At 47.4% G+C, this 16,145-nt stretch overlaps 1 protein-coding gene across 3 annotated transcripts in view; it reads right to left on the bottom strand.

Moving 5' to 3' along the window:
- The window catches only part of KDF1 (keratinocyte differentiation factor 1), a 77,216-nt gene that overhangs the window by 15,225 nt on the left and 45,846 nt on the right, over nt 1–16,145 (bottom strand). The gene's annotated exons all lie outside the window — the stretch shown is intronic.

Here is a 16,145-nt window from a genome sequence, read left to right on the forward strand (position 1 = left end):
TCCTCTCACCCTTCCCCCCAATTTCTGCAGCTACTGACTCCCCTCCAGGAATTACCCCACACCCCGAGATCCCTTCACCCACTGACCCCCAGTTCCGGAGCTCTTCCCCTGAGTCCTACTGCTCCCCCAAGTACCAGGCTTCACAAGGCCTCAGCCGGGACTCCCCTATAGTTAGTATCTGAACACTGAAACTATTGGATGTACAGACCACGCGTGCAAAAGGGAGTCTGGCCTAATGGTTATTGCAGGGGAGTGAGTCAGGACTCCTGGGTTCTACACCTGACTCTAATCTCTTGTGTGGGCTTGGGCAACCCACATCCCCGCTCTATGCCTCAGTTTACCTATCCCTGAAATGGGGATAATGATACTGACCACCTGACGGGGAAGCTTAATTAATTAAGATTTGTAACAGGCTTTGAGATCTTGAGGCGGGAGAAGCTGCAGAAAAGCAAAGCACTAGAATGAAGAAATAAGTGGTAGCCCACACTGAAGTGTGTTGGCCAGTAGGTGGCAGCCTTGACCTCCAGTAATTATTCTTCTTCACCTGTAGTTCAAACAAGATCCAGAAATGAGACAGGCCAGTCCTTGCTTACAGATAGCTCCCCAACCTGAAGCAAATACTCACCAGCAACCACACAACAAAAACACTAACCCAGGAACCTATCCTTGCAACAAAGCCCGTTGCCAACTCTGTCCACATATCTATTCAGGGGACACCATCATAGGACCTAATCACGTCAGCCACACTATCAGAGGCTCGTTCACCTGCACATCTACCAATGTGATAGATGCCATCATGTGCCAGCAATGCCCCTCTGCCATGTACATTGGCCAAACTGGACAGTCTCTACGTAAAAGAATAAATGGACACAAATCAGACGTCAAGAATTATAACATTCAAAAATCGAACACTTCAATCTCCCTGGTCACTCGATTACAGACCTAAAAGTCGCAATACTACAACAAATAAACTTCAAAAACAGACTCCAATGAGAAACTGCTGAATTGGAATTAATTTTCAAACGACACCATTAAATTAGGCTTGAATAAAGACTGGGAGTGGATGGGTCATTACACAAAGTAAAAGGGTTGTGAGCTCAATCCTTGAGGGGTCCATTTAGGCAAAAATTGGGGATTGGTCTTGCTTTGAGCAGGGGGCTGGACTAGATGACCTCATGAGGTCCCTTCCAACCCTGATATTCTATGATTCTATTTCCCCATGCTTATTTCCCTCCCCCCGCCCACTGTTATTCACACCTTCTTGTCAACTGTTGGAAATGGGCCATCCTGATTATCACTACAAAAGGTTGTTTTTTTTTCCTGCTGATAATAGTTCACCTTAACTGATCACTCTTGTTATAGTGGGTATGGCAACACCCATTTCTTCATGTTCTCTGTGTATATATCTATCTTCCTACTGTATTTTCCACTGCATGCATCCGATGAAGTGGGTTTTAGCCCACGAAAGCTTATGCTCAAATAAATTTGTTAGTCTCTAAGGTGCCACAAGTACTCCTCGTTCTTTTTGCTGATACAGACTAACATGGCTGCCATTCTGAGAAATGGAAGTGGGGCTGGAGTTTTTTACAGTTCTTCATCCATTGCAGCAGAGCAGAGACACTCAGAACCCCCTCTACTTTTAAATTGTCTTAGCTGATACTGTTGCCAAGATACCAGCTCCTACTGCTGATAGCAATGTCCTTGTACTTCTGTATGTGCTGACATCTGGGGGCTCAGAAATGGGGTGGGAGAGCAGAGAGGAGAAATGAATGGTGGCATTGCATATAGCAAACCAAGCAGAGGCTGGAGCAAAGTGGCAGTGTCTTGACAAAGGAAGGGAGCCGGCAGTGCCCTGATCCACTCTCAGCGACGGGTAATCTGGACTGTTATGCCCTCCCCACACCGGCACCAAATTAAATCACTTTGAAAATGGTTTACTTGGATGGTTTAAACTGTAACCATATTAAGTTAAAGCATTTCTGCATCCAAAGGGCAGGGTGTTTGGAATCCTGGGGCAAGACAAGGAATCCCGCACACCATTCTTGCTGACCTGCACTGTGCTGCTGGGCGGGAAGCAGGCCTTGAGGGCTTCCCTTGAGGGCATGGTGCTGTGCACTGTGGGACTGTCTGGGCCGTCAGACTAGCATGGTTCTGCAGAGGGCCACGTAAAGCTTTGTTCACACCACAATACAAACTCAAAGCATCAGCCTGTAACAATGTAGAGAGGGAGCATTGTCTAGTGGTTAGAGCAGAGGCTTGGCATCAAGACTTTGGTTCTGTTCCTGGCTCTGTCATGAACTCCCTCCATTATACTGTGGAAATCATCTCAAATCTCTTTGCTTCAATTCACCCACATGTAAAATGGAAATAGTATTTCCCTGTCTCAGGCTCCTAGGTGCTACAATAATACAAATTATTAATATTTATAAAGTGCTTTGAGATCTCTGATGGGAATTGCCATAGAAGGGCAAAAGGTAAATTCATGTCTCTCTTTACACATATGCGTACAAGAGCACTGCCACCGCTCCCTCCCCTTCCCTTTAGAGGGGGACTTCCAAAGCCCTTTTATGAGGGCCGTGCCACTGCAATATGCCAAAGCATGGTCTGCAGCGATCGCATCCTTGAGTCACGCTTTGCTGTGTGCGCACCCCGCTCTGCTTTAACCCCACCTTCAAACAGGCTTCTCTCAACAGGCCTGGAAACAACAAGTACCAAGGAGACAGTTTAAAGTAATCCACACATATGAAAACACAGCACAACCAAAATGAAACTAATCAACTCAAATAACCTGCTCTGCGGGAATAACAGCCCGTCCCCCACAAGGGCAAATCTCCCTTCCTAATTACTAATATTTTAACCCTGCTGCCACACACGACCCCTTATCTAGCGAAACCCACCCTAGCCTTTTATTTATATTTTGAGATTTTTTTAAAAAGAAGGGACCATCTTGTGGTCTCCCAGCCCCATATGTGAAAGATAACACCACAAAATTCACTAGGCTAATGCCAAACACCCAACCCCACTCTTTGCTTGAAGCAAAAGTCCACCTCACTGTCATCCACTCAGCCTGGTGCTCTTCGTGCATAGATTTCAAAGTTCTTCGCAAAAGTCATCCCTGCGTTAAAGACGGGGAAGCCAAGGCACAGACCTTACGGCCAACATTTGCAAGAACGGCCTCTGATTTTTGGATGCTCATTTTGAGACACCGTTGAGCATGATTTTCTGGGGTGCTGAGCTCCTATGACTCCCATTGACTTCATCTGGAGTTGAGGGGTGCTCAAGGCTTGAAAACCAGGCTCATGGTGGCTGGTTCAGGGCACCCAGAAACGGAGTCGCCCGAAATCAGAGGCCACTTTTGCAAATGTTGGTCTTCAGTGATTTGCCCGGGTCACACAGCCAGTCAACTGCAGAACCAGGAACAGATCCAGATCTCCTGACTGGACCTTGCTGCCTCCTATGGGTAAACTCTGTGCCCTGAGACTTGACGATCTCAGACCATATTGGATGAAGGAGAGGAGAGGCGAGTTCCAGAATGAAGAACTCTCCTCTGAAAATGCCAGACAGCAATAGCAATCCAGGGGGACTTACATGCTTAAAGTTAAGCGTGTGCTTAAATGCTTTCCTAAATCAGGGCTTTAAAGGTTTGCCATTTGTTTTATCCTAGATCTAATTTAGGACCTGATTGTGCAACACTACCAGGCACACTGCTTACCGGCAGGCCCAGTTGCTTTGGAGTCAATAGCCTGGCAGTAAGTGCTATGCCCAGTAGCCAGAGTTTGCAGGTTTGGGCCTGATTGTAAGACCCATGGGTGCAGTTCAGACACTTGGTAGGTGCAGTGTGCCCCTCTGGTGCTATCTGAACAATGTCAAATGGTAATAACTGCTGAGGGTCTGAGCTCACGGGAATGACAAAGGCAGGGATCAAAGCAAAGAAAAGGCAGGAATCCACACAAAGCAAAACTTGGTCAAAAGCCTCATATGCACCTCTACAAACTGCTGCTATGTGGCAGGGACGGGAATATGCAAGCTGTGGGCTTGATCCAAAGCCCTCTGAAGCGTGTGTGTGGTGGGGGGTCATTCCTTTGGATCAGGCTCTGGGTGAGTTGCATGTCTCATGGCCTTGTCTCCACTAAACTTTTGTCTTGATCATTTCCAGCCAGAGCAGCCCCGCCTGTGGGAGCCAGGATGGGAGCCTCAGTGTAGACAGTGTTTGGGGAGATTTTGGCAAACCAGTAAAGTGCCTAAACCACTCTCGCTTGTTGCTAACAGTAGTCAAGTTAGCAGGCCGAACTGAGCCATTCTTGCTTATTGCTAAAAGTAGCCAAGTCAGCAGGTCGTAAATTGGTCATGCAGCTGCCTCAGAGTAACCAAGGCAGCAGGGGAGGGGGTTTTAGGTGCCACGGACAGGGCTGCTTGTCCCCGCGCCCTTCCTGCTAAGAGTGTTGGAATTGCTGATGCAAATATTTTAAAAAAAACAAGAAGTCTGTTTATACGTGCCCCTGGGAATGTTTGTCAGGGCCCAAAGGCATGGACACTCTGAAAAAAAAATATCTCTGGTTAACTGACGATCATAAGGTGTTTGACCTTTTAAAACTGCTTGCTTAGCAAGTTTTCTTTAAGGAATATGTCATGGTATTACTAATGTATAAATAAGGGGGGAAAGTTTAAGGTAATTAGACTTCTCTCAGAGGGGGCTCTTCAGGAACGCTCCCTCTGGATGCATCTTGGTCCCCACTGGCAGACGGAAGCCTGGCCAGCAGAAGCCAGTTACGGTGCCACTCAAAAGCCACACTCAGCTTCGGTAATTATTGAGGATTGCGGGTGTTTTACTAACCTATTGCGGACGTGTGTAATTGCTTGAGACTAAGAAAGGCTTAGCTTTAAGTAAAAGCACTCTTGCGTTGTCCTCTTTGTGCCAGCCATCTATAGGTCGGACGGTCGTGTCCTCCCTGATTTATTTCCTGACACCACCTCGCACAGAATAAACGTTACTAAGAGCTTTGGATTAAAAGAATTCCAGGTAACAACAAGGCGATGACAGGTTTCAGAGTAGCAGCTGTGTTAGTCTGTATTCGCAAAAAGAAAAGGAGTACTTGTGGCACCTTAGAGACTAACCAATTTATTTGAGCATAAGCTTTCGTGAGCTACAGCATCCGATGAAGTGAGCTGTAGCTTACAAAAGCTTATGCTCAAATAAATTGGTTAGTCTCTAAGGTGCCACAAGTCCTCCTTTTCTTTTAACAAGGCGATGGTGGCTAAAAACAAGTCCCATACAAACACAGTCGCTGCTTTCACCAGAGAGAGGAGCTTGCGGGCATTGTTGCTTTGGTTTGGTGTCATTCGCTGCATGGTGGTGGCGTGCAATTATGCACGCTGGAGACGCACTGCGCTTTCCACGGAGCAGACCTGCCAGGCAGCTCGGCTCATTCACTCTCTTTTCCTGCTGCCTTGAGTGACTCACTGGATCTCTGAATGCTGATGACTCACCAGCCTGGAGTGTAGGGGTGGGGGATGCTTAGTTCTGCTCCAGGGCTCGGGGAAAGGAGGGAAGTGATGGGGTGCAGGGCACTTCATACTCAAAGCCCATCCCGGGACAGCTGGCTGGCAAGGGTCTGAGAAGAATGAGGTTGACATCTGTGGAACACCAAAGCACCCTGCCCAGCAGCAGCTGTGACTGACACGGGATTGTGTGAGATGCACCAGCCAGGCTGCTAGAAGGAGAGAGAGAGAGAAAAATCACAATGTGCTGTTAGTACCAGGCGGCTGGTTCCTTTTCAAAAGAGCACAGAGACTTTGAGTGGATCTGTTGAAGCTGCTGCAATGGGAGCATGGTGCTTCACTCCCGCTCATGTCATTTCGCTGGCTGGGGTTTGATTTGTGTGCAGTTCAAAGCGCTGCCTGGAAACATGTTGCCTTTTTCCTCGTCAGGTGTCCAGAGTGCCGGTCAAGAGAGCGAAAACATCTCCCGGGCATTATTAATTTATTATTCTTGCATTATTAGAGACGGGCCCATGAAGTTCAAACGTCCCCTGAGTTCAGGGCTGTTGGGCTCTGGCATTTCACTTTGGCTCCAGCTCTATTTAAAAATATCTGGACACTGGTTTTCATTTGCTCATAAGATTCCTCCAACCCGAGCAGTCACCTTCTAAACTGGAAGTGCTCTGGGCTTTATTTGGAATAAGGGTATGCATTGAATCCAGCTGATCTTCACTGCAGCTCCAGGGAATATGCAGTGCTTTAGCGATGGACACAGCTCAGGTTGGTTCCTTCCAAGTTTATGACCAACATTCTCCACTCTTCTCCCTAGTGCAAAGGCTGTCATGCTAGCGCTGGGCATTGAGCAGACTCTTAAGCCTAGTGACAGCAGGAACGTGGCCTGGGTAGGAAGAGAAGATCAGTTTGCTGCTGAGCACTGTTCTGCGTCACAGTGTGGGCAAGGAAGCTGCATTAGTCAGCAGCACGGAGGCGAATGCATCAGCCAGAGCTGCCTAGCTCGCAGCACGCAAGGCACCTGCTGACGTCAGGCCTGTTCATCAGGGTCTGTGCAGTGCATGGCCTGAGCTCCCAGAAGACTGAAAGGCTTTTAAAAGTGCTTGAAAGCATCTTTAGCGGAGGTCAGGCGTGCTGCTAATTTTAACGTCTGTTCTTTTCATTGCTAGCAACTCTGGCACGGTCCTTACTCCTTCTGGAGCTCCGGGTGCTGGAGGAGGACTTTGAACATGCTCCAGTTTATGCCAGGACGTTTCAGTGACCCCAGACACCCCTGACAATAATTCCATACCATGGTCACTCATGGCGGGCGGGGGGGGTCACAGGATTCGCCCCAGGAGCTGCACATGAGCAATAGTCCAGCAGTGCATCCACATTTCCTCTTTATCAGGAGCAATTTGCCCTCCACTAGCCTGTTTCCATCTGAGGGTCTCAAAGCCCTTTGCAAAGATTAACAAGTTAATCCTCACAGTTCCTGTCCATCCTCAGATCCAGTGTCATTATCCCTGTTTTAGATGAGTTCACAGAAGCACAAAGAGGGAAAGGGACATGCCCAAGGTCATGCAGTGAGTCAGCAGCACAGCTGAGAATGAACCCAAGCAGCCTGACTCCAAGTCATGTGCTCTAGGGTGACCAGATGTCCCAATTGTATAGGGACAGTCCCGATATTTGGGGCTTTTTCTTATATAGGCACCTATTACCCCCCACCCCCTGTCCCAATTTTTCACATTTGATATCTGGTCACCCTAATGTGCTCTAACCACTAGATGTGATTTTTCTCTGCTCTCTTCTTTAGCTAGATCAGGGTCTGTGGAGTAGAGGGGAAAGCTGCAGCTCCTAGATTCCCCATGCTGGCACCGGTGACGCATGGGAGAAGCTCCTGGGCAACTGGGGAAGTGATAGTAATCGCATTAATTAATTCATGAAGGTTATATTATTCTGCACTTCTAAAGAGTCCACCAGCCACCAGCTTTTAAATGGTTGGCACATAGTAAGGGCCAGCCCATGGCTCTCTGGACTTGACTTCACTGCAGTGTTAGCTCCTGGTATAACTCCAGGGTAGCCCTGAACCCACCTCCTATTCCCACACAACAATCACCAGCTCGAGGTAGGTGGTGTGTTAAACTCAAGCTAACTGGCCCGTCGGGGGGTTGAAGCTCCAGTACGGCCGATGCTCCAGACAGTAATGCAGCGTGAGGGCATGAGGAAGCCAGAGGGACCAGACCAGCCAACCCCATCCTTGGGGTCAGCTTTGCAAAGAGAAGCCCAGGAACACGCTGCTTTCAGCAAGAACTGAAGGGCCAATACACCCCCTCTCTGTTTCCCTCTCTCTCCCCAGGTCCATTAGTGTCCTAGGTGAAACCAAAACTTTATTAGGGCCCTCAGTAAAGCTGAAACCAGGCACCCCTAGGAATTTTCTTCTTGTTCCATTCCCATTCTCCCTCCTCCCAGCCCATCCTGGGCCCTATCAGCCAAGTTGTCCTCCCCCCCACGGGCATCTTTGCTGTTGCTGAGATACTGCAACGGACACCTCTAGTTCCCAAATGTGCTCCCAGGATCCTTTGCACCTGCTGGCAATGGCAGAGGGATGCCGGCTGCAGATTACTGAGCAGGAACCTGGACTCCTGCTTGGACAGGGGACCAGGATGTGCAGATGGAGAAGATCAGGTCAGACGGGAGTGGGTCCTCGTAAAGCACAGCGACTAGCTCAGCCTCTGCCAAAGGCTGTCTCCGCCCCACCCCGTCTGTAATAACACAACTTAGTCCTTCTGTGGGGCTCCCATGTGAGGAGTACACACATCAGCAAAGCTTCCCAACCTGGTCAGGGGTGGGGCAGTACTGTTTTCCCCAGTTTACAGATGATTTAACTGAGGTTAAGTAACTTACCCAAGGTTACACACAGCAAGTCAGTGGCAAAGCTAGAAGTAGGACTCCTGACACCCAGCCTCCAGCTGTAACCAGCAGATAACATTGCCTTCTCCCCATGCATCCCCCCCCTCCCCCCGCCCCGAGCTGGTTCTGCTGTGGAAGGAGGGAAACAGGGTTTGTCCCATGCTGCTCATGATCACCCCCCGCCCCAATTCCTTCATGTGCACACAACAGAGACAAAATCTGCCCAATACCTAAAGCTTTACCTCTGATTCCTTGTGGGCATGAGCCCCCCCTTTGGCAGCATGCAGCTGCAGTCCACTGACTGAGGCAGGGTGTCTCATGCCCACTCCAGGCCCACAGGCCTCGCAGAGAGGATGTCAGACTCTGAAGCAGAGAGAAGCACAGTGTCCTTCCTAGTGCAGAGATGGCAAGGATGCTGGAGTTACCTTTGCCCCCGGGGTTAAATGGGTGAAGAGGGTGAACCAGGGTATGCCAAGGGAAGCAGAGGCAGCGTGGATGCATCAGAGCACCAGCAACAGCTGGGCTATTGCTGAATCACGGAACGCTAAAAGCAGATTAAATGTGTTCTCTCCAAATGCCTAGTCTCCACAGTACAATCTGTTTGAAACAAATCAGGACTCAGACTAGCCTGGAAAATATCCTGCCTGGAACATGAACTCCAGAGGGTGATGGGAGAGACAGGCCGCAGCAGGGGAGGAAGGGATGTATCTATGTTTGAAATGGGTTTGCCCCCAGGTCTGACCATGACACCCCCAAACATTTCAGGGAAGCCCTAATCCTGTGGCATGGCCCCATCTCTTATCTGTATGAATGTGTCACCAATGGAGGTGGGGGGGAAGGTGTGCACATTAGAGCATGTGGACATCAGTGTGCAAGGGGGGATTGTGTGTCTTGTTTCTGTCCTGTCTGTTGGAGGGTGTATGGTAGGTTGTGTGTATGAATGGTTGCAAATTGCTCTCAGGTGTTTTTCTAAATGTCTGCCATGTGTCTATCTCAGTGGTTCTCAAATTTTTGGACTGGTAATCCCTTTCACATAGAAAGCCTTTGAGTGCAACCCCTTCTTATAAATTAAAAACACTTTTTATATATTTAACACCATTATAAATGCTGGAGGCAAAGCAGGGTTTGGGGTGGAGGCTCACAGCTCGTGACCCCCCCATGTAAGAACCTTGTGACCCCCTGAGGGTCCCAACCCCCAGTTTGAGAACCCCTGGTCTATCTATTGCTATGGGCAGTTGCTCCTGTGGCTTCTTGCAAGCTGAAAAATTAAGGTCTTACTACCAGGGAGGCAGTGAATAGAACCTAGGACTGGGAGTCAATATGCCCAGCCCTATTCCCCACTCTGCTACTGACTCTCTGTAACAAGGTGGCTCACCACTGGAGGGCTCGGGCTAACCAGTCCTGATCACAGAATGAGCTAGCCCCTGGAAGAGCTCAAGGTGATTGCCCTAGAAAGAGCAGCAGGAGGCTGCAATGGAGGGAAGGAGAGAGAAATACATACATACTCCTTCAGGGACTAGAGACTCCTGGGAGTGAAGACAGCCTGGGAGTTGCCTGCCAAAGTAGTAAAGGCCCCAGGCAGGAAAGCCAAGAAAACTTTGTTTTGTAGTTGGATGCACTTGAAAACTTTGTTTTGAATGTTTGTTAATTTAATGTTTGTTTAATGTTTGTTAATTTAATAAAGCACAAGCTGAGAAGGGACAGGAATGGACAAAAGGGTTTATTTTTAGTTTTTTTAGCAGTTCAAGAGGGGAAACTGAGGCCGGCTACCTGTTGTGTGACCCTCAGGTGCATGGGAGGCAGCAGCCTGGTTACTCTCCTTGTGGCCTTGAGCAAGTCACTTCCCTGCCACTCGGTGTCTTGCTCTCTGTTCCATACTTGATGTAGTATACAGTATCATTGGTTTAAAAGTGAGTTTAAAAAACCTGGAGTACTTTTTATTTGCTTTCTGGCTTCTGACACTTTAGGGGCACCTGTGGGTCACATTGTCCAGTTTTTCTCTGCAATCATGAAGGCTAGACACCTTTTTTTTAAGAACAAGCTGAGAGCCTGACATAATCCCATGACTCCAGGAGCTGTGGCTTGAAGTAAAACACCAGATATCGTGAGACTCAGAATAATATCATGAGGGTTGGGAACAATGCAAGAGCAGCTGGGTATCGAGTGTATTAAATAATAATTATCACATATACCTGCACATTTGGGTTGGGTGTGTTTTTGTGTGTCTTGGGTTGCAAAGTGGTGGTATCAAATTACCTGTATAAGCATGTGTGCTAGTGTCCGTTACTGGCAAGGCTCACAAACCAGCTTTTACATCAAAGAGGTTTATTCTGAGTGCTGCTAAATCCAGACTTCTCTGCTAAATTATTAAAAGCTTGTCAGCCTGGGCAAAGATCCATCAGCATTGCAGCCTGTCTCTTATGGTGGAGGCATTATTTCCAGGCACAAAGGGCTTGCGGGGTAACATTTGTTCTTGGGATGAGGGTGGGTGCTCGTATGTGTGTGTGTGGGGGGGGGGGGGCGGCTATGGCCTTTAATATAATGCTTTCCCTTTGTTTGCATTCATCCATCTTCTCTCTGCTTGTGGGCAGTTGGACTGTGCGGTGCATCAGTGACGGATGGGACGTCTGGAGCCTTTTACGACCCGTCGGAAGGGCTGTGAGACACTCGGCCGTGGAGCAGAACGCCCGAGATCTCTCCTCTGTGGTCTAACTGGGAGCCTTGTACTTCTCCCTGCTTTGCTCGGATGCTGGCACAGGTGGTTATGGAAGCACGAGTATGCAGCAGCTGCTGGCCTCTTTACCCCTTGCTCTGTGCAGGTTTAGAGGATGAGGTGGTTAAAACACTTGAGCCCTGGAGCTGCTCCAGTGCTAGGCAACGGTGGGGGGAATCCTCATGGCAGATGATTCTATCACTGAAAGCTTGGGGCGGAAAAAGGAAGGAGTGCCCTGGATCCAGAACTACCGATGGGAGAAGAGCCGTGCCAGTGTGAGAGGGCTCCTTGGATGGCTCCAGCTCAGGAGGCCGGCCTTAGTTTTGAGAGGCAGTGGGGTCCTGGTGGCTAAAGAAGTGGCAGGGCCTCAAGGAGGCTTGAGTTCAAATCCATGCTTAGCCACTGGCTCACTGTCTGGCCTTGAGTAAGTCACTGAGGGCCTGAGCCTGCACCCATTGTAGAGAAGACAAAACTGTCATTTCTACAGCAGTGGGAGCAGGATCAGGCCATTAACTTCTCTGCCTTTGGCAACTGAGGGGTAATTTTTAGTTACCTGTTTCCCAGAGGTGTTGGGGGATGGATTAACATGTGTGAAGTGCTTCGAAGAGGGGACATGCCTTATTTGTGCGAAAATTTGTGAACTAACAGGGTCAGATTTGTAAGTACTCGGATCCAGGGAACAGCCAGATTGGGTGCTGGGGTCAGGGGATGTTCCCTGACCCAGAGTTTCCTGAACCAGTCTAAAAGCAAATACAGGAAAAGTCAGAAAGAAGATCCACGTTCCAGTGGCTGGCAATGTAATCCAACACTTCCGGACTCAAGTGATAGATATTGACAAGGTGGGCAATTCTGTCATCCTTACTGAGGCAAAACTCCCCTTGAAGAGCTTCAGGATTCAGCTCACAATTACTGAGACTTCAGTTGCGTTTGATCTTGATTACTTCTGGATGATGTACTGAGAATAGCTCATTTAAATAGAGCAGGGGCCTGCTGTCTGACTGAATCACGGCTATATTGTGGCCGATGAATCACACAGCCTGCCACAGTATAGCGGTGTATTGGAAGCCAGACCCAGGGATTGAAGAACAGATAAAAGGGAAGAACAAGGCAAGCTGCAATGCAAGATCTGTAATATTCTAATTACATCCAAGTGCAAAGAAGAGCAAAACCAGAAATAAAATGTACACTGAACATTAAAATAGCAGAATGATTAAAATTCAAACAGGAAGCTGTCATACTGACAGTCTGATGGCTTATAGTGAAGACACAATAAATGCAGCTCAGATTTGCATACATAAGAAAGGCAGGAGACTTTCCAAAGCTGTTGTCTGGAAAGTTCTATTATTAAAAAAAGAAGCCTTGGTCATGTCACTTATTCTTATTTATTATTCAGAAGGGAATCTAGTCAAAGGGTTATATGGTGCAAGGAAGAAGAAGTCAGGTCTCCTGGGTTCTACTCCCAGCTCCACCATTGACTGGCTTTGGATAAATCACTTAATCTTAGTTTACCCATTTGTAAACTGGATATAATAATACTCACCCGCCTGAAAGGGGAGAGGTGAATATTAACAGCTGTCTTAGACGAAGGGTGCTAGAGAAGCACAAAGGATTATTTCCCAGCAGGAGTCTAACATATCATCAAAAGGGCAGCTCCCAGCATCATTCAAGGGTGAGGAAAGAATGAAACAAGGAGAGCTATGTCTAAAAACAGTCTGACCATCCATCTGCTAATACACTTCTAGAGATTGCTTTAGCTGTGTGGTACAGTGGCCAGGACACTGGATTAGGCGTCAGGGCATCCGAGTTCTCATCCCAGTTCTGCCACAGAGCTGCTAAATTATTGTAGGCAGTCACTTCCCCTCTGAGTTTCCCTGTTCGTAAAATGGGGATAACAATACTTAAGTTCTTTTGTAAAGTGCTTTGGGATCTATGGATGAAGTATCATTAATAGGATACTGCTTTACTTTAAATCAAACGTATTTTTGCCATTGATTTAAATGGCAGCAGAATCAGTCCCTAAGAATAAGTCAACTCAAAACAACTCCGCCACTGCTGGGGACAATGAAAGCAGCTGAGTGCGGTTGAAAATGTGGCCTCGTAACTAATTCCTGAGGTTTTTCCTTTAAAATGAACATTCGCAGCCAACAAACATCTGCATCTATATTGAGTGTGGTGCTCAGCAATTCACAATCCCAAATGATTGCACGTTTCAGCAAATTTCTGTCCAGTTCCCAGCTTCCTGTCTTTTTTCTCCTGTCCGCTCAGTTTATATTTCTGCCTGTCCGCCTTTCGTTTCCCTGCGGCATGTTTCACCAGGTGCAGTTGATGTGAAAAGAGATGAAATATATGTAAGGAAATAAACAAAGTAATTCTCAGTCCCTGATAGTCAGTCACAGACAGGCGCCTGTGTGATGTGTGTGGTTCTTCGTAGCCGAGCTATCGCAAATTAATGCGGAACATGGCTCAAAAGCTCACCTGAGAGCACGAATACAGCCAAGGGAATTTCTGCTCTCCAGCTTAAAGAGGGAAAAATCAGAACAACATGCAATTATTTCATCATTAGATTTTTATCCAAGGGGAGCAAGGCTCTTTCTCTCCTTTCTTTATTGCTCCCACGGGCTGGGGGAAGATGCAACCAGCCTTTTCAAGATGTTTTTTTTCATTCCTTGGGGGTACAAGTTCCATCAAAGCAGAGTCAATAATTACAGAGGAGGATTTTCTGACTCATAAATTATACCTAGCACCACTCACCCTGTGGAGGGCTGTTTTGGAGTGGTGGATAGAAGGTGAGGAGATAACTTTGTATGCAACAACAAGGTGCGTCTTACAAAAGGGGCCTCGTTAAATAACAACAAAGAATATGCTATGGCACTAACAGTGGTCACACAGTTAAACCGAGCCTGGATTTTGCCTTAGATTTTATACAGCACATTCCACACATATATAAAGCAACAACTCAGGTTTAGAATAGGTATCATTCCTCAATATCGCCTTAGTCCGTAACAACGTTTTTGTGCTCAATGTCTTGTTCAAGGGTGCTGTCAAGGTTCCTTCCCCACGCTGAACTCTAGGGTACAGATGTGGGGACCTGCATGAAAGACCCCCCTAAGTTTATTCTTACCAGCTTAGGTTAAAAACTTCCTCAAGGTTCAAACTTTGCCTTGTCCTTGAACCCTACGCTGCCACCACCAAGCATGTTAAACAAAGAACTGTGTCCAGTTTTGGGCCCCACACTACAAGAAGGATGTGGAAAAATTGGAAAACGTCCAGTGGAGGGCAACAAAAATGATTAGGGGACTGGAACACATGACTTATGAGGAGAGGCTGAGGGAACTGGGATTGTTTAGTCTGCGGAAGAGAAGAATGAGGGGGGATTTGATAGCTGCTTTCAACTACCTGAAAGGGGGTTCCAAAGAGGATGGATCTAGACTGTTCTCAGTGGTAGCTGATGACAGAACAAGGAGTAATGGTCTCAAGTTGCAGTGGGGGAGGTTTAGGTTGGATATTAGGAAAAACTTTTTCACTAGGAGGGTGGTGAAACACTGGAATACATTACCTAGGGAGGTGGTGGAATCTCCTTCCTTAGAAGTTATTAAGATCAGGCTTGACAAAGCCCTGGCTGGGATGATTTAGTTGGGGATTGGTCCTGCTTTGAGCAGGGGGTTGGACTAGATGACCTCCTGAGGTCCCTTCCAACCCTGATAGTCTGTGATACTAAGAACAGGGAAAGAGCTCACTTTGAGACGTCTTCCCCCCAAAATATCCTCCCAAGCCCTACACCCCCTTTCCTGGGGAAGGCTTGATAAAAATCCTCACCAATTTGCATAGGTGAACACAGACCCAAACCCTTGGATCTTAAGAACAATGAAAAAGCAATCAGGTTCTTAAAAGAAGAATTTTAATTAAAGAAAAAGTAAAAGAATCACCTCTGTAAAATCAGGATGGTAAATATCTTACAGGATAATCAGATTCAAAACATAGAGAATCCCTCTAGGCAAAACCTTAAGTTACCAAAAGACACAAAAAACAGGAATATACATTCTATTCAGCACAGCTATTTTGCCAGCCATTAAACAAAAGGAAATCTAACGCATTTCTAGCTAGATTACTTACTAACTTAAAGAGTTATGAAGAGCACTCCTGATCTGTTCCCGGCAAAAGCATCATACAGACAGACAGACAGACCGACCCTTTGTTCCCCCCCTTCCAGCTTTGAAAGTATCTTGTCTCCTCATTGGTCATTTTGGTCAGGTGCCAGCGAGGTTATCTTAGCTTCTTAATCCTTTACAGGTGAAAGGGTTTTGCCTCTGGCCAGGAGGGATTTTATAGCACTGTGGACAGAAAGGTGGTTACCCTTCCCTTTATATTTATGACAGGTGCTTAGAACACGGCTGCTTCCTTTGGAGGAGCAAGGAAGAGCTTTCAGTCCTAGGCGTTGTGGCAGAAGCAGAGGTGATATCAAAACAGGTTTGCTAACTGGCGAGAGGGCTGTTGTTGATTGCACTAGCTGGCAGCCAGGGGCAGGCCGAGAGGTGATGCAACAGTCTGATGTGGCACTGATGTCTGACTGGCATGTGGCAGCATCATCAAACTCAAGAGTTTGTTTCTTAACAATGTGAAATGCATGCCCACCCTGACCCCAGTGCACATATCCATGTGCATTAAGGCCCAGCTGTTAGCCGCACTGTGTCCCGATCAGAGCAGGAAACTTAAGAGGAAAATACCCCAGGACGGGGATGGCCAGTTCTGCTGCCTCTGTTTGCCAGCTGGGAGCAAATGTCACCTTCTCACTCCAGAATGCTCTCTCTCCCCTTTTTTGACGGTTCTGTGATCTCCTGTCAACCCAGCCCACTTTAAGCTTTATTAATAAAGTCTTATATAATAATGTTATTAGCAGTCATGCTGCACTATCAGCGTGTGTCAAGGTTCCTCCCCCACTCTGAACTCTAGGGTACAGATGTGGGGACCTGCATGAAAACCTTCTAAGCTTACTTTCACCAGCTTAGGTTAAAACTTCCCCAAGGTACAAATTAATTTTATCCTTTATCCC

The sequence above is a fragment of the Chelonia mydas genome, chromosome 19, assembly GCF_015237465.2.
Source record: "Chelonia mydas isolate rCheMyd1 chromosome 19, rCheMyd1.pri.v2, whole genome shotgun sequence".
NCBI lineage: Eukaryota > Metazoa > Chordata > Testudines > Cheloniidae > Chelonia > Chelonia mydas.